The sequence below is a fragment of the Giraffa tippelskirchi genome, chromosome 5 (genome assembly GCF_054371585.1).
Source record: "Giraffa tippelskirchi isolate mGirTip1 chromosome 5, T2T-mGirTip1v1.2.pri, whole genome shotgun sequence".
In the NCBI taxonomy this organism is placed as follows: Eukaryota; Metazoa; Chordata; class Mammalia; order Artiodactyla; family Giraffidae; genus Giraffa; species Giraffa tippelskirchi.
Window position 1 is genome coordinate 72892626 of NC_137279.1, and position 23284 is coordinate 72915909.

General features: G+C 38.5%; 1 pseudogene; it reads right to left on the bottom strand.

Annotated features, from left to right (window-relative positions):
- The window catches only part of LOC145505197 (complement receptor type 1-like), a 58706-nt pseudogene extending 36611 nt beyond the window's left edge, over positions 1-22095 (bottom strand).
- Positions 22096-23284: the final 1189 nt, after the last annotated feature.

Genomic DNA, 23284 nt, shown 5'->3' on the forward strand with positions numbered 1-23284 from the left:
TCTCTCTTTATCTCTACCTGCCCATCATGAGTTCTCAGATTGGTGAGTTTTGGAGAAGGATGAGGGCAATTAATTTCAAACTTCGTCATCCTGCACCACACTCCCACTCTTCATGCCTGCAGAGAGGATGCATTCTGGTTCATTCCCTGCCATATGCTAAAGCGTCTCTCCTACCCCTGTGGTGAGTAGGGGTGGATGGGGGAACCTAACAGTTGTTCAGCTGTGCCTTCGAACAGGAAAGTACATTTAATCGTGGGATTTTAAAAATTAGTTCACTGATCCCTGACCTAAAGTTATATTCACTACCAATCTCTTTCAGCAATAAAGATGCAACTTGTGCTTCACCTGTCTGATTCCTCAGTTGGTCCAGAAATTTGGTGGTGAAGATATGTGAATTGTTTATTGGAATTCTTCCTGCAAACTCTAGCAAATATACTATGATCAATCCCCAATATTTTATTGCAGAATAATATTCCATCACCTGAAATGGACCACAATTTACTCAAATAATCCCCTATTGTGAATATTAGGATGTTTTCCAAACTTTCCAAACCTTTAGACTCTTTTAGACTCTTCAGAAGGCTTCCTTCATAGCTCAGTTTGTAAAGAATCTGCCTGTGATACAGGAGACCCAGGTTTGATTCCTGGGTTGGGAAGATGCCCTAGAGAAGGAAATGGCAACCCATTCCAGTATTCTTGCCTGGAGAATCTCATGGACAGAGGAGCTGGCAGGCTACAGTCTATGGGGTCGCAAGAGTCAGACACAACTGAGCGACTAAGCACAGCACACACAGATTCTTCTGATAAGTTTAACTTCTTGGCAAAAGTATATTGCTTAAATTGTGCTAAATGGTATAAGTTTGTGTCAATTTATGCTGTTACTAAGGAGATCAAATCAGTCGATGTTAAGAGAGATCAACACTGAATATTCATTGGAAGGACTGATGCTGAAGCTGAAGTTCCAGTATTTTGGTCATCTGATGCAAACAGATGACTCATTGGAAAAGTCCCTGATCATGGAAAAGAAGGAGGGCAGAAGAGGGCATGAGAAGGATGAGATGGCTGGATGGCATCACTGATGCAATGAACATGAACTTGGGCAGACTCTGGGAGATGGTGAAGGACAGGGAGGCCTGGCCTGCTGCAGTCCATGGGGTTGCAAAGAGGTGGACGTGACTGGACAACTAAACAATAACAGTACTGTTACTAGAAGTTTATGTCAATACCCATTACACTGAACTTCATCAATAGCAGCTGTACATAGGGATTTTTGTCTGTTTTGTTTATTTCTATTATTAGTATTTGTGGGCTCTGAATAAATACTTTTGTATTGAATAAGTGGTCAAATAAGATATTATTGTTATTTTCATTTGTATTCTATTAGTAGCAAGACTAGACCCTTCGACATGTATTGACAATTTATACCTTTTTCTTTTGTTAATTGCCACTTTGTATCTTTTGATCATTTCTCTATTTAGATGTTCGTATTTTGTTTATAGGGACTTTCCATATATTTTTTCATTTGAATTTCATTTGTTTTTAGTAATAGTATATGCGTCAATTCTATTAATCTCTCAGTGGATTCTGCCTTTGCTTGAAATAAACCCATTGACTTGGAATATTCTTAAATTTGACACATCTATTCCTTTTTATTTAGTTTTATCTAGGAGTCATATATCAGAGAAGGCAATGGCAGCCCACTCCAGTATTCTTGCCTGGAAAATTCCATGGATGGAGGAGCTTGGTAGGCTGCAGTCCATGGGGTCGCTGAGAGTCGGACACGACTGAGTGACTTCACTTTCACTTTTCACTTTCATGCGTTGGAGAAGGAAATGGCAACCCACTCCAGTGTTCTTGCCTGGAGGGCTGCCATCTATGGGGTCGCACAGAGTCAGACACGACTGAAGCAACTTAGCAGCAGCAGCAGCAGGAGTCATATATAATATTTATTTCTTTGATCAATATGAAATTTATTGTGGTACATAAAATGCAATTAGTATTTAATATTATTAAAAAATGCTAATCTGCTTACTGCTTTGAAATGCTACTTGATACCTTCATATCACATGATTCCCTCTTTTACAAATTTGGGTCTATTTCCACTATTCTGTCTTCCAGATCACTGATCTGTTCTTCTGCATTTTGTATTCTGTAATTGAGTCCCTCTCATTAATTATTCATTTCAGTTGTTGTATTCAGTTCTGATGTTTCTTGTTTGTATTTTCTGTCTCTTTATTGAAATTCTCACTATGTTCATCCATTCTTCTCCTGAATTTGATGAACATTTTTATGACTATCATTTTGAACTCTTTATCTGGTAAATGCTTATCTCCATTTTGTGTAGTTCTTTTTCTGGGCTTTTGTCTTGTTCTTTCACCTGAAAGGTATTCCCTTGTTTCCTATTTTGCCTATCTCTCTACACTTGTTTTACATATTAGGGACATCAGCTACATGCGTCAGTCTTGAAACAGTGTCCTTATATAGATGGTGTCCTGTAGAGCCCAGTGACGTAATCCCTCCTGGTCACCAGAGCCAGGCACTCAAGGCTATCCCCTGCATGGGTTACCTGCATCCTTCTGTTGTGTTTAGGTCATGACTTCTACAAACACACTGGTGGGAAAGACTGATTCCCAGCCCAGGCATCTGTGAGGCCTGGTGGCAATTACAGTAGGCTTACTGGTGGAAGGGGCTAGGCCCCCAGAATGTGAGTCATTTTGCAGGGTCACTCATCCTGACCAGAGACATGCAATGGGTAGGATGTGGTGGAGGCATCTTTACAGGAACTGGTTGAGGGTGGTGGATTGGGTAGAGCAGATTCTTAGTGGAATGTTGGGATAGGGCACACAGTGTTACTTATGTTGAGGAGAGTGACAGAAAGACACCTACCAGTACTGGGCCAGCTATATAGAAGGAGAGATAAGAAATGGCACCTACCAGCACTTTCATCCCCTGGTACATGTAGCCCTGGTACATTCCCTGCTGCTGCTGCTAAGTCGCTTCAGTCGTGTCCGACTCTGTGCGACCCCATAGACTGCAGCCCACCAGGCTCCGCCATCCCTGGGATTCTCCAGGCAAGAACACTGGAGTGGGTTGCCATTTCCTTCTCCAGTGTATGAAAGGGAAAAGTGAAAGTGAAGTTGCTCAGTCGTGTCCGACTCTAAGCGACCCCATGGACTGTAGCCTACGAAGCTCCTCCGTCCATGGGATTTTCCAGGCAAGAGTACTGGAGTGGGGTGCCATTGCCTTCTCCGGGTACATTCCCTAGTGTCCTAAAATTAGTCGACAAATCACCTTCTCATAAAATCCAGGCATTTTTAAGCTGCTCTGTCTGTGTGGAACTCAGAGCAAGTGAACCCTTTAAGAACAGAGTCTCCCACTGCCCTCTGGATCTCCCAAACATAAGCCCGCTGGCTTTCAAAGCCAGACACTATGGCAATTTTCTTTCTGGTGCAGACGCCACAGGATGTGGAGCTCAACTTGACACTTGGACACTTCACTCCTCGGGGGAGGAAACCCTACAGCTGTGATTTTCTTCTGGCTGTGGGTTACTGTACTGAGGGTGTGGGTTCTGGCAAGATCACATCTCTTTTCCTCCTCTGCATCTCAACGTGGCCTTTTATATATATATATATCTCCTTAGTTGTTGAAAATCTGTTCCATTAATTTTCAGAGATAATTATTCTATATGTAGTTGTAGCTTTGGTATTCCTGTAAGAGAAGGTATGCTTAGGATTTTTCTACTCCACCATCTTGATCTGGCCTCCAAACACAGACTGTCTTAATTCCAGAGATTGTTTTAATTCTCCTTTCCAATATAGATGCCTTTTATTTATGTTTCTTGACTAACTGTCCTGGCTAGACTTTCTAGTTTACTGTTGAATAGTGGTGTGAAACTTTGAATTTATATAAATATGTATGTGATATGGTATATATGTATGTCTATGTGTGTGTATGTTACTGTAGAAATATATTTTTTAGCTGTTGATCATGATAAAATGTTTGAAAACCACTGTTTTAGAGAAGCTTTTGCACATGGGCACTAGGAAAATTGTACAAGAATTTTTATTTCAAGGATGTTATAAAAAACAAAACAAAGCAAAACAAACTAGAAGTATTCCAAATATCTAATAAAAAAAAAACAAAGAAATTAATTATATTGTATGTGTATAAGGGAATACTAATCTAAATGAAAATGAGTTAACCTCAATCACCTGAATGAATGTCAGAAAAAAAACCATTATCTCAAAAGAAATATGCAGACAAGTACATATAAAATCATGTCATTTATATAAAGCTCAAAATATGTATAACAAAAAATATAATGGTTAGGACTACGTATGGGAGAAAGAGAAAAAAAAATGCAAGGGATAGACAAAAATTCAGGATGGTGGTTATTTCTGGAGAAGTTTTGAAGGTGAAGGAATGAAAATGGAAAAGAGCACACAGCATCAAAGGTAATCAGTTCAGTTCAGTTCAGTTGCTCAGTCGTGTCTGACTCTTTACAACCCCACAGACTGCAGTAAGCCAGGTTTCAAGGTCCACCACCAACACCCAGAGCTTACTCAAACTCATGTCCATAGAGTTGGTGATGCCATTCAACTATTTCATTCTGTCATCCCCTTCTCCTCCTGCCTTCAATCTTTCCCAGCATCAGAGTCTTTTCCAAGGAGTCAGGTTTTCACATCAAGTGGCCAAAGTGTTGGAGCTTCAGCTTCAGCATCAGTCCTTCCAATGAATGTTCAGGATTAATTTCCTTTAGGATGGACTGGTTGGATCTCCTTGAAGTCCAAGGGACCCTCAAGAGTCTTCTCCAACACCACAGTTCAAAAGCATCAATTCGTCAGCACTCAGCTTTCTTAATAGTCCAACTATCACATCCATACATGACTACTGGAAAAACCAAAGCTTTGACTAGATGGACCTTTGTTGCAAAGTAATGTCTCTGCTTTTTAATATGCTGTCTAATTTTGTCATAGCCTTTCTTCCGAGGAGCAAGCGTCTTTTAATTTCATGCCTGCAGTCACCATCTGCAGTGATTTTGGAACCCAAGAAAATAAAGTCTGTTATTGTTTCCATTGTTTCCCCCATCTATTTGCCATGAAGTGATGGGACAAGATAACATGATTTTAGTTTTCAAAACGTTGAGTTTTAAGCCAACTTTTATCTTCATGACCCAGATAATCACGATGGTGTGATCACTCATCTACAGCCAGACACCGTGAAATGCAAAGTCAAGTGGGCCTTAAGAAGCATCACTACAAACAAAGTTAGTGGAGGTGATGGAATTCCAGTTGTTATTTCAAATCCTAAGAGATGAGCTGTGAAAGGGCTGCACTCAATATGCCAGCAAATTTGGAAAACTCAGTAATGGCCACAGGACTGGGAAAGGTCAGTTTTCATTCCAATCTCAAAGACAGGCAATGGCAAAGAATGTTCAAACTACCACACAGTTACACTCATCTCACATGCTAGTAAAGTAATACCCAAAATTCTCCAAGCCAGGCTTCAACAGTATATGAACCATGAAATTACAATTGTTTAAGTTGGATTTAGAAAAGGCAGAGGAACCAGAGATCAAATTGCCAACATACATTGGATGATAGAAAAAGCAAGAGAATTCCAGAAAAACATCTACTTCTGCTTTATTGACTATGCCAAAGCCTTTGACTGTGTGGATCACAATAACTGTGGAAAATTCTTAAAGAGATGGAAATACCAGAGTACCTGACCTGCCTCTTGAAGAATCTGTATGCTGTTTAGGAAGCAACAGTTAGAACTGGACATGGAACAACAGATTGCTTCCAAATTGGGAAAGGAGTACTTCAAGGCTATATATTGTCACCCTGCTTATTTAACTTATATGCAGAGTACATCATGAGAAACGCTGGGCTGGATGAAGCACAAGCTGGAGTCAAGATTGCCGGGAGAATTATCAATAACCTCAGATATGGAGATGACACCACCCTTATGGCAGAAAGTGAAGAAGAACTAAAGAGCCTCTTGATGAAAGTGAAAGAGGAGAGTGAAAAAGTTGGCTGAAAACTCAACATTCAAAAAACTAAGATGATGGCTCCTGGTCCAATCACTTCATGGCAAATAGATAGGAAACAATGGAAACAGTGAGAGACTTTATTTTGGAAAGCTCCAAAATCAGTGAAGATGGTGACTGGAGCCATGAAATTAAGACACTTGCTCCTTGGAAGAAAAGCTATGACCGACCTAGACAGGATATTACAAAGCAGAGACATTACTTTACCAACAAATGTCCGTCTAGTCAAGGCTATGGTTTTTCCAGTAGTCATGTATGGATGTAAAAGCTGGACTATAAAGAAAGCTGAGTGCCGAAGAATTGATGCTTTTGAACTGTGGTGTTGGAGAAGACTCTTGAGAGTCCCTTGGACTTCAAGGAGATCCAACCAGTCCATCCTAAAGGAAATTAATCCTGAATCTTCGTTGGGAGGACTGATGCTGAAGCTGAAACTCCAATACTTTGGCCATCTGATGAGAAGAACTGACTCCTTGGAAAAGACTCTGATGCTGGGAAAGATTGAAGGCAGGAGGAGAAGGGGACAACAGAAGATGAGGTGATTGGATGGCATCACCGACTCAATGGACATGAGTTACGGTAAACTCCAGGAGTTGGTGACAAACAGGGAAGCCTGGTGTGCTGCAGTCCATGGGGTCGCAAAGAGTCGGACACAACTGAGTGACTGAACTGAAATGAACTGAACTGAACTTCACTCTCCTCTTTCACTTTCATCAAGAGACTCTTTAGTTCTCTTTGATTTCTGCCATAAGGGTGGTGTCGTCTGCATATCTGAGGTTATTGATATTTCTCCCAGCAGTCTTGATTGAAGTTTGTGCTTCATTCAGCCCACGGATTCTCATGACGTACCCTGCATATAAGTTAAATAAGCAGGATGACAATATACAGCCTCGATGTACTCCTTTCCTGATTTGGAACCAGTCCATTGTTGATGCCCAGTTCTAACTGTTGCTTCTTGACCTGCATACAGATTTCTCAGGGAGCAGGTCAGGCTGTCTGGAATTCCCATCTCTTGATGAATTTTCCAGTTTGTTGTGATCCACACAGTCAAAGGTTTTGGCATAGTCAATAAAGCAGAAGTAGATGGTTTTCTGGAACTCTCTTGCTTTTCAATAATCCACCAGATGTTGGCAATTTGACCTCTTGTTCCTCTGCCTTTTCTAAACCCAGCTTGAACACCTGGAAATTGACGGTTCACATATTGTTGAAGCCTGGCTTGGAGAATTTTGAACATTATTTTGCTAGTGTGTGAGATGAGTGTAATTGTGTGGTAGTTTGACCATTCTTTGGCATTGACTGTCTTTGGGATTAGAATGAAAACTGACCTTTCCCAGTCCTGTGGCCACTGCTGAGTTTTCCAAATTTGCTTGTATATTGAATGCAGTAATTCAACAGCATCATCTTTTAGGATTTGAAATAGTTCAACTGGAATTCCGTCACCTCCACTAGCTTTGTTCGTAGTGATGCATCCTAAGGCCCACTTGACTTCGCATTCTAGGATGTCTGTTTCTAGGTGAGTGATCACACCATCGTGATTATCTGGGTCATTCAGATCTTTTTTATACGGTTCTTCTGTGTATTCTTGCCACCTCTTCTTAATATCTTCTGCTTCTGTTAGGTCCCTAAAATTTCTCTCCTTTATTGTGCCCTCTTTGCATGAAATATTCCCTTAGTATCTTGATATTTCTTGAAGAGATCTCTAGTCTTTCCCATTCTATTATTTTCCTCCGTTTCTTTGCACTGATCACTGAGGCAGACTTTCTTATCTCTCCTTGCTATTCTTTGGAACTCTGCATTCAATTGGGTATATCTTTCCTTTTCTCCTTAGTACTCAAGTACTTAGTACTACTTATGTTTTTAAGGTTGGTGGCATATGCACTGAAATTCATTTTATTTTATTACTATTTTTATGTTTCACTTATGTTATTTTGCATGTATTGTAAATAAGCAATAAGTAATAAATTAATAAAAGCAATAAGTAATAAAAAGAAATAAATATCTAAAACTTAAGATATATGGCCTTCCTTTTCTCTCTTAAATTGGTTGTCTTGCACAACAATAAGCCAAGAGTATGTCCACTGCAAGAAACCTGCATAGTGTAGACTTCTGGAGGGGTGCTATAACAGTTAAGATTTGCCCATATATCACATCTACTCCATCATCCCAAATAAAGTGGTCTTTCCTGCTTTTTCCTGACTCCCATATTTCTAAGCATTATTGCTATAAGAATGTATGTATGTTTGTTTCATTTACATTTTTAGAATGCTGGTCCATCTCATCTAGTGCATGTTTCACTTTGCTTTAGGTACATTAATTTAGTGTGAAAAGACTACCCTCACCCCTCCAAGTTCTATCTTGGATACAGGTTTTGCCTATTTTTTCAAATATTTGTTTAGTCATTGCCAAGGGTAGTTAAATGCCTGGATTCAAGTCACTACCTCTACTTAGAAATCTTAGAGCTATATTTTGAATGAATAAGTAGTTTGACTCTGAGACTGTTATTTAGAGAATAATGTTACAATTCTAAAACTGTTATCCCAAACAATGTTACTGCCAACTCACCCTTTATTACAAAAATAATTAAAAGTTGATCCAAACCGAGTGTCTTTGTTGATCTCTGTTTAGCCATTTATGAGCTCTAGAAGAGATCCACATGATTTACCTATAGGAAAGAAGCAGAACATGGGAATTGGGTGTAAAATACTCTGAACTTCTATTAATATATAAGGTCTCAACCTGGCCATAGATTACTGAAGAGCATTTGTAGTTCCACAGATTTGCTACCTTGAGGAAACTCACAAGACTGTCTCAGAATCAGGTACCTACTAAGCATCATTTTCAAAAAGACCTCATTTCCAGATCTGTCTCATCCTCATATTTTTTGCCTGTCAAAAAAAAAAATGTAAACTTTGTTTATTACTAAAATGCTTACTCTGTAATTCAACCAGTATAAATCAAAAGACTTGAAGTTTGGGATTCTCTCCCCACCTACACTTTTCTTTCCTTTCCTGAGTCATTCATTACTTAGTCCCAGTTGTATAAATGGGACATCCCCTAGCAAATTTTCCCTCTGTCATGCCTTCTGATGGTCATTTCCCATGAAATTAATTTGTAATGAACTTTCTAGGAACTCAAAGCAGTAGGAAGATGCAACCTACAAAAATAACCCTCACATCTCTTATACTTTAGGCAAAGTTACCAAGACTCCTGTCTTTGATTCAAAATTTGAACAATTGATCAGACCTTAAGGATTATTGACTAATACAGAGGAGTTCTCAATCCAGATAGAGATAAAGGAAATCCCTGTATACAGTTGTTATGTATACAGTTGTTTTCAGGGCTTGACCAGATAGAGTTTTGTAGGCAGGTGATAGAGAACACCTCCATAAACACCAAAGCTGCATTTACACTTCAAAGTTGTCCCAACAGGAAACTCATCTTTGTCCATCAGTTCTGTAGGCATGGTGAATGGAAGCTCCACTGGGGCTTTGCATTGACCTGGAGAGCAAGACCACAATGACATCAAAGTTAGTGGAGAAACTTCTAGTATATTTTCTCTTTTTTTTCTCCAATGTGTTTCATAGATATAGCAGTAACCACTGTTGACAGTCTGTTCCCAAGTCAATTAGTCAGCACAAAGAAATTTCAGCACTTGGTTTGTAGACAAAACTCAACAAATATGAAGTAATATTTTAATGCATATTTTAAATATTGGACTCTGATACTATACCTTAAAACCTCATGTATGTGTGCATGTGTGTGTGTGTGCATGCACTGTGTCACTCAGTCATGTCCAACTCTTGTGACCCCACGCAATGTATCACCTCAGGCTCTTTTGTCCATGGAATCTTCCACAAAAAATACTGGAATAGTTTGCCATTTCCTATGCCAGGGGATATTCCCAACTCAAGGACTGAACCCTCAGCATTGCCTGCATTGGCAGGAGGATTCTTTAACACTGAGCCACCTGGGAAGCCTGAGATAATTACTTAGACTTTTTAAAATTTTCAGCTGTTCATAGTTTCTAAAAAAAGAAAGCAATATTTTTAACAATTTAACAGTATTCCATGAGTTATAATGTGCCTTTTTTCACTTTAAACATTTGATAATGACCATTGTTTCTTCATTGACCCACGGTTTACTTAGAATAGTTTTGCAGAGTTTACACACATTTGAGGAAATGTCTTTAGTTATATATTTATTACCAAGTTTTGAGATTAATTGAGTTTGTTTTGTGACTTAGTATATGATCAACTGAGACAACTTCATGTGTATATATTTGTAAAAAATGTGTGTCTGTGATAGAGGGTGCGGTGCTCTAGGTGTATCTGTGAGGCAAAATCATATTTGTTTAAATCTTCTGGATACTTACTGATTTGTGTGGGTCTGCTTATTCTACCAGATAATGTTCCATCTATTGTACATTTGTCTTATTTTTCTAACTATGCTCATTTTTTTTTTACTATACATATTTTAACATTTTTATTTAGGTATAGTGATGTACCTTTATACATTTTTAAATTATATTTCCTAGTAGATAGACACTTTTATTATTAGAACATATCTCTCTTTATCTCTAGCAATGAATCTTGCCTCAAATTATATTTTCCCTACTTTACTTGTAAGGCAAACAACAAACAAATAACAAGTTTACAGATTTAATCCTCAGTAAACTGAGGGAGATGGTGACAGACAGGGAGGCCTGGCGTGCTGCAGTCTATGGGGTCACAAAGAGTAAGACATGACTTGGTGACTGAACAGCAACAACATATATGTAATTTTTTTTTAAATTTTTCTAATGTGGACCATTATTAAAGTTTTTATGGAATTTGTTACAACATCCCTTCTGTTCTCAATGGACCCATTGGATCATCAAAAAAGCAAGAGAATACCAGAAAAACATCTACTTCTGCTTTATTGATTATGCCAAAGCCTTTGACTATGTAGATCACAACAAACTGTGGAAAATTCTTCAAGAGATGGGAATTCCAGACCACCTTACCTGACTCTTGAGAAATCTGTATGCAGGTCAAGAAGCAACAGTTAGAATCCGACATGGAACAACAGACTGGTTCCAAATTGGGAAAGGAGTATGTCAAGGCTGTATATTGTCACCCTGCTTACTTAACTTCTGTGCAGAGTACATCATGAGAATCCGTGGGCTGGATGAAGCACAAGCTGGAATCAAGATTGCCTGGAGAAATAACCTAAGACATATCAATAACCTAATATCAATAACCAGATGACACCACCCTTATGGCAGAAAGCGAAGAAAAACTAAAGAGCTTCTTGATGAAATTGAAAGATGAGAGTGAAAAAGTTGGCTTAAAACTCAACATTCAGAACAAAGATCATGGCATCTGGTCCCATCACTTCATGGCAAATAGATGGGGAAACAGTGACAGACTTTATTTTGGGGGGCTCCAAAATCACTGCAGACGGTGACTGCAGCCATGAAATTAAAAGACACTTGCTCCTTGGAAGAAAAGTTATGACCAACCTAGACAGCATATTAAAAAGCAGAAACATTACTTTGCCAACAAAGGTCTGTCTAGTCAAAGCTATGGTTTTTCCAGTAGTCATGTGTGGATGTGAGAGTTGAATTATAAAGGAAGCTGAGTGCCAAAGAATTGATGCTTTTAAACTGTGGTGTTGGAGAAGACTCTTGAGAGTCCCTTGGACTGCAAGGAGATCCAACCAGTCAATCCTAAAGGAAGTCAGTCCTGAATATTCACTGAAAGGACTGATGCTGAAGCTGAATCTCCAATACTTTGGCCACCTGATGTGAAGAACTAACTCCTTGGAAAAGACTCTGATGCTGGGAAAGATTGAAGGCAGGAGGAGAAGGTGACGACAGAGGATGAGATGGTTGGATGGCATTAGCAACTCGATGGACATGAGTTTGAGCAAGCTCCAGGAGTTGGTGATAGACAGGGAAGCCAGGCATGCTGTAGTCCATGGGGTCACAAGGAGTTGGACACGACTGAGCAACTGAACTGAATTGAACTACTTCTGTTTTATGTTTTGGCTTTTTCGCTGTGTGACTGTGACTTGCCAACCAAGAATTAAACTAACATCTGTGCATTGGAAGGTCAACTCTTAACCACTGGACCTCCAGGGAAGTTCCTATCACTATTTTAAATATAAACACACAATGGTAATTCAAAGATGAAGATTGTCATAATGCCACATTTGTCAAATCAGCTTTCTTTTGGTTCATTTTTGCATAGCATGTTTTGCCATCTTTTTATATTCATTCGTTCGTTCTGTCTCTGGGGCTTCTATTTTGGCTCAGCTGGTAAAGAATCCTCCTGCAATGTGGGAGACCTGGGTTCGATTCCAGGATTAGGAGGATCCCCTGGAGAAGAGAAAGGCTACCCACTCTAGTATTCTGACCTGAAGAATTCCACGGACTGTATAGGCCATGGGGTCTCAAAGAGTCGGACACGACTGACAACTTTCTCTTTCATTCTGTCTCTGAACATGTGTATTATTTGTTTTGTATGGAACAAATAATTTTTATTTTTACTTTTATTTATTTTTTATTTATTTAGGCAGGCTGCTTGGCATGCCTTGTGGGATCTTATTTCCTCCACCAGGAGTTGAACATGGGCCCAGACAGTCAAAGCACAGAGTCCTAACCACTGGAGTACCAGGAATTCCCTATAGTTTTTTGTTTGTTTGTTTGTTTTTTAATTAACTTACTTATTTTAATTGGAGGATAATTTATTTACAATATTGTGCTGGTTTTTGCCATACATCGACATGAATCGCCCACGGGTGCATATAAGTCCTCCCAACCTGAACCCCCTTCCCACCTCCCTCCCTACCCTCTCCCTCTGGGTTGTCCCAGAGCACCATATATCAAACTTTGTGTGCCCTGCTTCATACATTGAACTTGCACTAGTCATCTGTTTTACATATGGTAATATACATGTGTCAGTGCTATTCTATAGTTTTTATTTTTAATTATGATAGAGTCCCCAAAGTTATTAAGTTCACAGCACTCTTAGAGTCTTAGTAATTTTTTCATGTCATTCCTAGCCAAAAGAAAAATACTTAACAGTTTATTTACTAAATAACTAGGCCCAAACAGCTCGGTCAGTCTTGTGCTCACCGTAATTCTTAATAACAATGTTGAACACTGCTCAGCTTTGCAAACCTTGAAATCAGATTGCAAACCACCACTTAACTTCTGATTCCAGATTAACTTTCACTTGGTACTTTTTCTTTATCAGTCTTTGCTGAAAACCCAGCTTTGCAAAGATTTGATGTCATCAAATAGAACTTGCTGCAATCTAACATAACTGGGAGCTACTCTGAGCTAGCAGTTTGCAAAATATGTGAGAGATATCAAATATTGCTGTTTCCACTGAACATTTAAAATATTCCATAGATCCCTTGTGAATTTATAAGGGCCCCCAGGGCATCTCAGCCCATAGTTTGGGAAATGCAGTACTATGACAATCTACATCTTTAAAATGGAATTGTCTGTTTATATTTAATATAATTATTGATATATTTGGGATTCTAGCAATCATTTTACTATGTGTTTTTAATTTGTCCTATGTTTTCCATGTTCTTTATTTTCTTATATGTTGCCTTCTTGTTATCAATTATATTTATTATTTTACTCATTTCTCTTTATTATTAAATTATTAATATAATAATAATCTAATTTTATTGTTATTTAAAGGTAATGTGCATCCTTAACATAGGAAAGATAATTAACAGTTATAACTTTCCCAACAATGCAAGAACCACAGAAAATGTTAACTTCATTTACTTCCCTCCTGTCTTTTGTTCTATCATTATCATGTATTTAAATTTTACATACATTTTAAACTAACACTAGTCATAATCAATGTACACAATACAGGCTGTTTACTAGAATATTACCACTTTCTTCTAAACTGGACTCTAATGGGAATGGACTCCCTCAGCTAAGATTATGAAAATCTGTGTGGAAATACGCAGTAGGCCAGATAATGAGCTCCCAAAGACATCCATGTCCTAATCCTTGAAAACTGTGAACATTACCTACTATGGCAACAGTGCTTTGCAGATGTGATTCACTTAAAAACCTTAAAATGGAAAGATCATCCTGGATTATTTAGATGGGTCTTAAATTTACTCACAAAAGTCTTTATAGGACAGAAGCAAAGGATCAAGGAGACAGAAGAAGATATGAAGATGGGACGCTACTGACTTCAAAAGTAGAGAAAGGGGGCCATGAGCCAAAGGATGTAGGCTGCCTCTGGAAGATAAAGAAAAGAGCAAGGAAACCTAAACTCCTCTTGAGCATCTAGAAAGAACACAATGCTATGGACCCATTGTAGATTTTGATCTCCAGAACTGTAAGAGAACAAATTTCTGTTGTTTTAAGCCACTGAGTTTGTGGTAATTTATTTTATAGCAGTAATAAGAAACTAATACAAAAGATAATGGCACATGGTGTTAAAAAGTTTGAATTTGTAGAGACTTGGCCTGGAACCCAATGTTTTCTACTTAACAAGCTATGAGGTCTCAGATGAGCTGCTTAAATTTCTCTGAGCCTGAGTTCATCATAGTGATGATAATATTTACCTAGTAATTTTGCTGGGAAAATCAAAAGATGCAAAGCATTTAGTAGTATCTTAGATATGGAAGACACTTGGTAAGTTGTTGTTACAGTTATAATCTATTGAAAAAGTAAAATGCTAACAGGATATTTCCTGCAAAAGTGGGCATGCTCACTTTGCTTCCAAGAATTTATTTTCTTCCTACATGTACAGAGATAATTTAGAATAAACTTACCTTGGAAAAGCCCTGAAGGACCTCGGTGACCAGAGATCTCAGAAGTTCTCCTGAATGAGTGTGTCCCAGGTTCAGCCTAGGATTTAATCTCTGAAACCCATGAGTTTTATCATGGTTCCCACCAAACCACTGACAAACATGAGAATTCCTGAAGAAACTGGATTGAACTAGCCATTAGGTCTGCATAGTTGCTATGTTACATTTTTCCTATTTAATGGCTTTTATCAAAATTAAGGGATTTAATCTGTGTATCCTATCTGAGCAAAGGATGGTGATCCAAGAAAGCACACATTTCTTACTTATTTTTTTCTAATATTAGACAGTCTTAAATCTATTACTACACATCCTCTTTATTAAATAGTAGCTGTTAAGCTGGAGTGTCCTTGTCTATGTTTCTTTCTTCATCTTGTATCATCTTAGTCCTCTGATTGAGCTATAGTCCTTCCCATCAAAACTTTTTTACTTCTTTAAGCTATGTTCTTTCTTCTGTCTGCGATATTCCCTCCATGTGATTACTTGTATCTTCACTGTAACTTTCACTCTTCTTCCAGATGTCTGCTAAAATGTTACTTCCTTATATATGGTTGAGTCCCTTTGCTATTCACCTGAAACTATCACAACATTGTTAATCAGCTATACCCCAACACAAATAACACATTCCAAAATAAATTAAAATGTTGCTTCCTTATTGAAGCCTTCCCTGACCCTCCAGGGATTTCAAATCTGAACTATTTCCCTCTGCCTCATCACATAATAATTTCTAATTAGATCCTTTCCTTTTCCTCTTACATCCTTTAAGTTGTTTTTTTATGTTTATATGCTTTTAAACATATCTGTGTCTTGCAATAGATATTAGACATGCATATTATGAAGGTAAGAAACTCCATGATTTTTGATCTAGCACTCAATTATAAGCAGTCAGTGCATATTTGCTGCAAAGAATAGATGAATGATGAATTACCTAAAAATCTTAAAAAAAAAATCAAGATATCAGGCTATATCCCTAAAAGCTGTGATTCAGTGGATGTGGGTAATAGCCCAAGAAACTATCCTTTTAAAAAGCTTCCAGGTGATTTTGATAGATAACAGCACTTTGAGAACCACTGTGACAAACAGGAAAAAAACTACCAAGTAAAAAATAACTCCTGTGACTTCAAATATGATGCCTTCACCTTTTCTCTAGTTGTATGTAGGATGAATGTAATTTTGATAATGAGTCTCGTCCATTGGTTCTGGACAAGGAAAGAGATTCCAAGTGGAGCTTCTGGTGCCAAAAGTTTTACTAGGAAAGGCTGAATGTCACAGCAAAGCTCACAAGAAGACAGAGTTCTAAAACAACAAAGTAAATGTAATGAACTATTCTTGGAATGGCATGCCTTTCCTTAATTACCTAAAATTCATACCTGAGTTCTGGTATAGTATATGTAATAACTAAAAATGAAAATTTGGATGAAGTGAAAGTGAAAGTCACTCAGTCATGTCCAACTCTTTGTGATCCCATGGACTATACAGTCCATGGAATTTTCCAGGCCAGATTACTGGAGTGGGTAGCCTTTTCCTTCTCCAGGGGATCTTCCCAACCCAGGGATAGGGACCAAACCCAGGTCTCCTACATTATAGGCAGATTCTTTACCAGCTGAGCCACCAGGGAAGCCCAAGAATACTGGAGTGGGTAGCCTATCCCTTCTCCAGCAGATCTTCCCAGCCCAGGAATCGAACCGGGGTCTCCTGCATTGCAGGCGGATTCTTTACCAACTGAGCTATCAGGGAAGCCCGAAAATTTGCATAATATCCCAAATAAAAAGGAATATATGAACCTGAGAAAGCTTGATTTAGTTTATTTTCCCTTTTTCATTGCCAATCCCTCAAATTACGGCTTGTTCCTACAACAAACATATTAATATAAACCCTATTAACTCAAGATCTACCATAGTTAAAAAAAAATTGTATAGCTTTATTAATATATATTGGGTTTCCCAGGTGGCGTTAGTGGTAAAGAACCCGTCTGGCAATACAGGAGACAAAAGAGCTGCAGGTTCAATCCCTGGGTTGGAAAGACCCTCTGGAGGAGAGCGTGGCAACCCACTCCAGTATTCTGGCCTGGAAAATCCAATGGACAGAGAAGCCTGGTGGGCCATGGCACACGGGGTCAAAAAGAGTCGGACATGACTGATGCAACTTAGTATGCGTGCCAACATGCATTAAGCTATATTACATACAGTAACTATACAATTTGATGACTGGACAAATGTATGCACCATGAAATGGTCACCACAATCAAGACAACAAATATTTCCATCACAGTATCTACAGTTTCCTAATGTTTCTTCATAATCCATTCATCTCTTTATCTCCTTCCTTAGGCAACCTCCAACTTGCTTCCTGTTACACAAGTTGATCTGACTTCTGGAATTTTGGATAAACTGAATTATTCAGTTTGTACTTTTTATTTTTATCTAGCTTTCACAAAGCATAAATATCTTGAGAATCATCTGGATTGTTACACATAAAAATTTAAGTGGTTTTGTTTGTTTACTGAGTAACATTCAGTCGTAAAAATGCACCTTAATTTAGCTTACCCTTTTAGCTGTTGAAGGACATTTATATTGTTTCTAGTTATTGGCTATTACAGATAAAGCCACTATAAAAATTCATAAATCAGCCTTTATGCAAACATATTCATTTCTCTTGAGTAGATACCTAGGTGTAAAATACTTAGATATGTGTGTGTTTAACATTTTAAGAAACTGTTAAAACTTTGTTTCCAAAGTGGTTGTATCCTTTTAACAATGAAGAATGTTTGATACTACAGTTTACCTTATAGCTAATACTTGGTATGCTGCTGCTGCTGCTAAGTCACTTCAGTCGTGTCCAACTCTGTGCAACCCCATAGATGGCAGTCCACCAGGCTCCGCCGTCCCTGGGATTCTCCAGGCGAGAACACTGGAGTGGGTTGCCATTTCCTTCTCCAATGCATGAAAGTGAAAAGTGAAAGTGAAGTCTCTCAGTCGTCTCCGACTCCTAGGGCCCCATGGACTGCAGCCTACCAGGCTCATCCATCCATTGGATTTTCCAGACAAGAGTACTGGAGTGGGGTGCCATTGTCTTCTCCAAATACTTGGTATAGTCAGTTTTTAAAATTTAAGTCATTCTAGTGGGTTTATAGTGTCATTTCATTGTTATTTTTGTCTTGGGTGTCACTGTCCACTTTGAAATACACCTGATTCAAACCTACTTGAGGCAGGTTAATTTATTCTATACTGTAAGCACAAACTACCCACTATTTCTTTCATGTCTGTTCAAACATGAGCTGTCAATCTAGAGTATACTCCGCTCCTCATTCCTCACATTCTGCTCTTTATAAAGGGAACCTGAAAATGTTTTGCTTAAGTAATTCTATTATTTTAAAAAAAAGGGCATGCACTTAAACATTTTTATTTATTTTATATTTAAATATATTTATATATTTTATGATGTATATTATATGTTATGCATTTGGTGTACTATATAACATTTAATATTGTGTAGCACATACTTTGGTATAATATAAATATATATTGTATTTTATATGTGGTATAATATAATATATACTTTGGTATAGTTTGGTATTAAATAATATATAATATTTAGTATGCATAATATACATTACATAGATTAACATGTTATATATAAACTATGTATACACACTATAAGAAGTTAATAGTAGATGTTAAATTATAATATATTATATAACATAAAGCTATTATATCCATGTTTCATTATACTAATATAATTTAATTATATTAATATCAATAATTATATACAATTATATAAGTTATTTATAATTATTATATAAGCTATATATAATAATTATATATGCTATATAATATATATTATAATTCAATATCTAATATTAACTTCTTATAGCTTGTATACATAGTTTATATATAACATGATACCAATCTATATAATTTATATTATGCATATTAAATATTATATATTATTTAATACCAAAGTACTATTTAATACCAAGTATATATTTATTATGCCATATTGAAAACAAAATATAATGTAATTACACATGCTATATTATATAGTAACATAAAATAGCATAATGTTATGTGTTATATAATATAAATATATGATTTGTATATATAAAACTGTATGTTATATTACAGAATACAACATAATTATTTGTTAATTTATATGCAACATGGTATATTAATCTATATTTAAATGTTAAATATATTTAAAAATTTTATGTTTATAAATTATGTATATATTAATGTATATTATATATAATAGAAATTTAAAGAAATATGATACAGATGAAAAACATTAAGAAATGCTTTGCTACTCATGATGACTTAATGTAACCATTATCTAGCATCTAAAGAAACAAAATGAAATCACCACGAGTTTTCCTTTAACAATAGTGAATGTAAAGCTATATTTCAACTCGTCTCCTTAATACTTTCTAGATTTTTTCATTTTTGTCAATTTTTGGTCAATCGTGATCAAACCAATAGGATTTCTTCCTCTTAATGTCTGTGTGGAGAGGAGCGTCAGCCATGCCATTCAATTGCCTGTTTGAGTTGGCCCTATTAGAATTATTTTATTCATTATCTCTATATAGGAAGATGTTGAAGTTACTTGTCCAACTGTGAAAGTTATATTAGATAAAACTAGGTGACACAAGCCACAAATCTACTCACCTGAGCATATGTAAACTGAAACAAGTCACAAATTATAGACAGCCAACTCCTTTCTACCGTGTGTCTTTACACAAGTAACAGTGAGATTTGACCTGAGGATCAAGTGAGGGCGCCTGAGTCTGCCCTATCTCCAACACAGTCCTGCTAATTTTTACGTAAAATAAATATACTCATGAAACATACTTTACAATCTTTTTTTTTGGATTCACTCTTCAAGTGCTGTTAAAGTCATGCTTCTTCCACTCAGATCACTGGAGCTGGGATCTCTCCCTTTTTAATCACCCCAAGGCCTTCAGTCTCTTGTATGATTTTTTAGTCATGGTTTTGTAGATCCCCGTGGGAATTTTCAGGTTATGAAACATTGTCACATACAGTAACTCATCTGATTTTCCCACTAACCCTCTCAGATAGCAGAATATTAATTGTTTATTGTATATATGTGGACTCTCAAGATCAGGGATGTTATTGACTTGCTGGTCCAAGGCTTCCAGCTAGTAAGTAGCAGAGGCTGGACAAACCAGAACCCTGGCCTTTTAGTTAAGATTTCCTAAAATCCCGCCACCCTACTTTATGCACACATCTTGGAACACAGCTCTCTCTTCCATTTCTTTCAAACTCTAAAGTGCTGTGTACACTGTCAGCATTCCATCAGCATTTTCTAAATTACTTTAGCAAGTAAATTGCTAGATAGTTTAGGCTGTTTCACATTTTGAAGTTACTGTAATAATCCTAGTAAAAAAATTTTTGCAATTAATGGTGTCTGGGAGTGTACTATAATGGTAAACTTAACAAACACAGACAAGCTATAACAACATTTCAATAATAAGGGGACCAGGTACCCACAAAGTCCACAGAAATTCTAAACACAGATTGCTTAAATTTCTTGCCCTGCTTCTCTTCTGAAAATAAAGCTTTAGGTTTCATCCCATTTCTTCACTTGACAGGTTCCTTTATGACATCTAAGAAAGTAAGTGTTAGTTGCTCAGTCGTGTCTGACTCTTTGCAACCCCATGGAATTTAGCCCACCAGGCTTCTCTGTCCATGGAATTCTCCAGCCAAGAATAATGGAGTGGGTTGCCATTTCCTTCTCCAGGGGATCTTCCCCACCCAGGGACTGAACTGGGGTATCCCACACTGCAGGCAGATTCCTTACTGAGTCACCAGGGAAGCCTATGGCGTCTAAAGAGATAAAATATTAAAAATAATTTCTGTGGAAACTTAGTTTTTCTTCTTTTTTACTGTCTTAGAAGGGAAGGCACGATCAAATATTGGATCCAAAATGCCTTAGCGATGACAAAGAGCAAACTGGTTGTCAAGCAGAGGCTCAACAAAAAAGAAAAAGACTGCCAGTTCAACCAAGATGTCGCTGTGAATGAGTTGACCCAACTAAGAAGACTTCTAGGGAAGCCAAAAATAAGAAGAGTTCTAATCTCTGTTGCCTATTTGAAGTGAAAAGAAAGAAGGGAGGATGCCACCTCAAAATTTTCATAACAGTTATAATAAACTTTGTTTTGTTGTAAATATTTGACTAAACTGGGACAATATGTAAACATTACTCTCCACTCCTACACTGAGTGAGGGTTCTGCAGCTCGGCTAGCTCTTCTAACCCCAAGCACCTGGGATTTGTCTTAGCACAGGTGTTCAGTAAGTGCATGTTAATGATGACAGTGGTTGTTCAGTGTGCTCAACGGGGCGGCGAGGGGGTAGGGGGCGATATAACCAGATGCGAGGCACTTTGCAGGTGATAATTGGCACCCCGGAACTGCTTGTCCAAACACCCTCGTGTACAAAGGGCTGTAGTAATGAGGATAGATATTAAGTGGCAGGCACTGTGTTAAAACTTTGACACGCTCTCTGCCATTTAGGTAGCAACTCCATGAGGTGCAGAGATCTGTAATGAAGAAACACAAGGAGTGACTTTTCTCACAATCAACACGTTTCAGGGGTTAGAACTCACCTCTGTCGAATCCCCCAAAGTCCTTTTCTTTCCCTTTGACCCTCGCCACATTCTGCTATAGATAGTCTCTGTACAAATAAGGCAAACTCAAGGAGTTCCGTGCGGCACCGGGTCATCATCTGCACTGGGCACAGCATAAGCCCCACGAAGAGAGGAATTAGAGCAGTGCCACCAGGGGTCCGGAACACAGAGGGGAATCCCAGAACCGACCTGCCTTCTCGCGCGTTTAGCCCTTGGAAAGAGACACTCTCGACGCGGCTTCCAGAGAGGACACGCGCCCGCACACCTCACCCCTGGCCGCCCAGAGCGTGAGCAGCGCCAGAACCGCCCGGAGGGCTCCTCCCGAGCCGGAGATCCGGGCGCCGTCAGCCGGAGAAGGTTCCGTTTCCACGGAGAGGAGGGTCTCATCCGTCCCAAGCGCCTCTAGTAACCAGAGGCGATCTTGGAGAAAATCGAAGCCAGAGGAAAGTGCAGCGGAGACAAGAACCACACACCGGATGCCGCTCCCAGGGTTTGGGAAGTGCAGCAAATGTTCCCAACAAAAACTGTTGACCACAACTTCCCCTTGGTGAGCGAGGTCTTGTTTACTCCGAGTTTGCATTGTTTCTAACAAGTCTCGCTCCCAAGGAACACCTTAGAGATCATGGTACAGAAGGAAAATTAGGCAGAGCTTTCAGCTCCTTGATGTGTTCTACGTGTGAGGAATCCAAAAGCGGTAGATTCCCTACAAGACTTTTCCCCTTCTCAAGAATCCGCTTGGGTAGTAGGTCAGCTCAAGAAATGCCTGCACTCTGCTGAAGCGACTGTTGCAGGCAAAATGCACAGTGTACAGAGAATGAAGAACCAATTTCTTTATGTTGAGTTGAGATACACCAAGCCATTGAAAGATCTTTTGAAAGAGAGTGACTTAATCAAATTTGCCTTTTTCAAAGTATAATTCTGGTATCTAAAAAAAATGATACAAATGAACTTAGAAAACAGAAAGAGACTCACAATCTTAGAGAAAGAACTTCTGGTTGAAGCAGGACAAGGGATCCTTAGGACATTTGGGATGGACACGTACACAACTGCTGTATTTAAAATGGATAATCAGCAAGAATCTACCTTATAGAACATGGAACTTCTGCTCAACGTTATGGGACAGCCTGGATGGGAGAGGGCTTTCGGGGAGAATAGATATATGTGTGTGTATGGCTCAGTCCTTTTGCTATTCACCTGGAACTACCACAACTTTGCTAATTGGCTATGTCCCTTATAGCTCAGCTGGTAAAGAAGCCGCCTGCAATGCAGGAGACCCTGGTTCGATTCTTGGGTCGGGAAGATCCCCTGGAGAAGGGATAGGCTACCTACTCCAGTGTTCTTGTGCTTCCCTTGTGGCTCAGCTGGTAAAGTATCTGCCCGCAATGCGGGAGACGTGGGTTCAATTCCTGGGTTGGGAAGTTCCCCTGGAGAAGGGAAAGGCTACCCACTCCAGTATTCTGGCCAGGAGAATTACATGGACGAGTCCATGGGGTCGCAAAAAGTCAGACACGACTGAGCAACTTTCACTTCACTTCACTTCAATACAAAATAAGAAGTTCAAAAAATTAAAAAAAAATAAAAGTATGATTTTGACTCATTGGAAAAGACCCTAATGCTGGGTAGGATTGGAGGTGGGAGGAGAAGGGGACGACAGAGGATGTGATGGTTGGATGGCATCACCGACTCGATGGACATGGGTTTGGGTAGACTCCTGGAGTTGGTGATGGACAGAGAGGCCTGGCGTGCTGCAATTCATGGGGTCGCAAAGA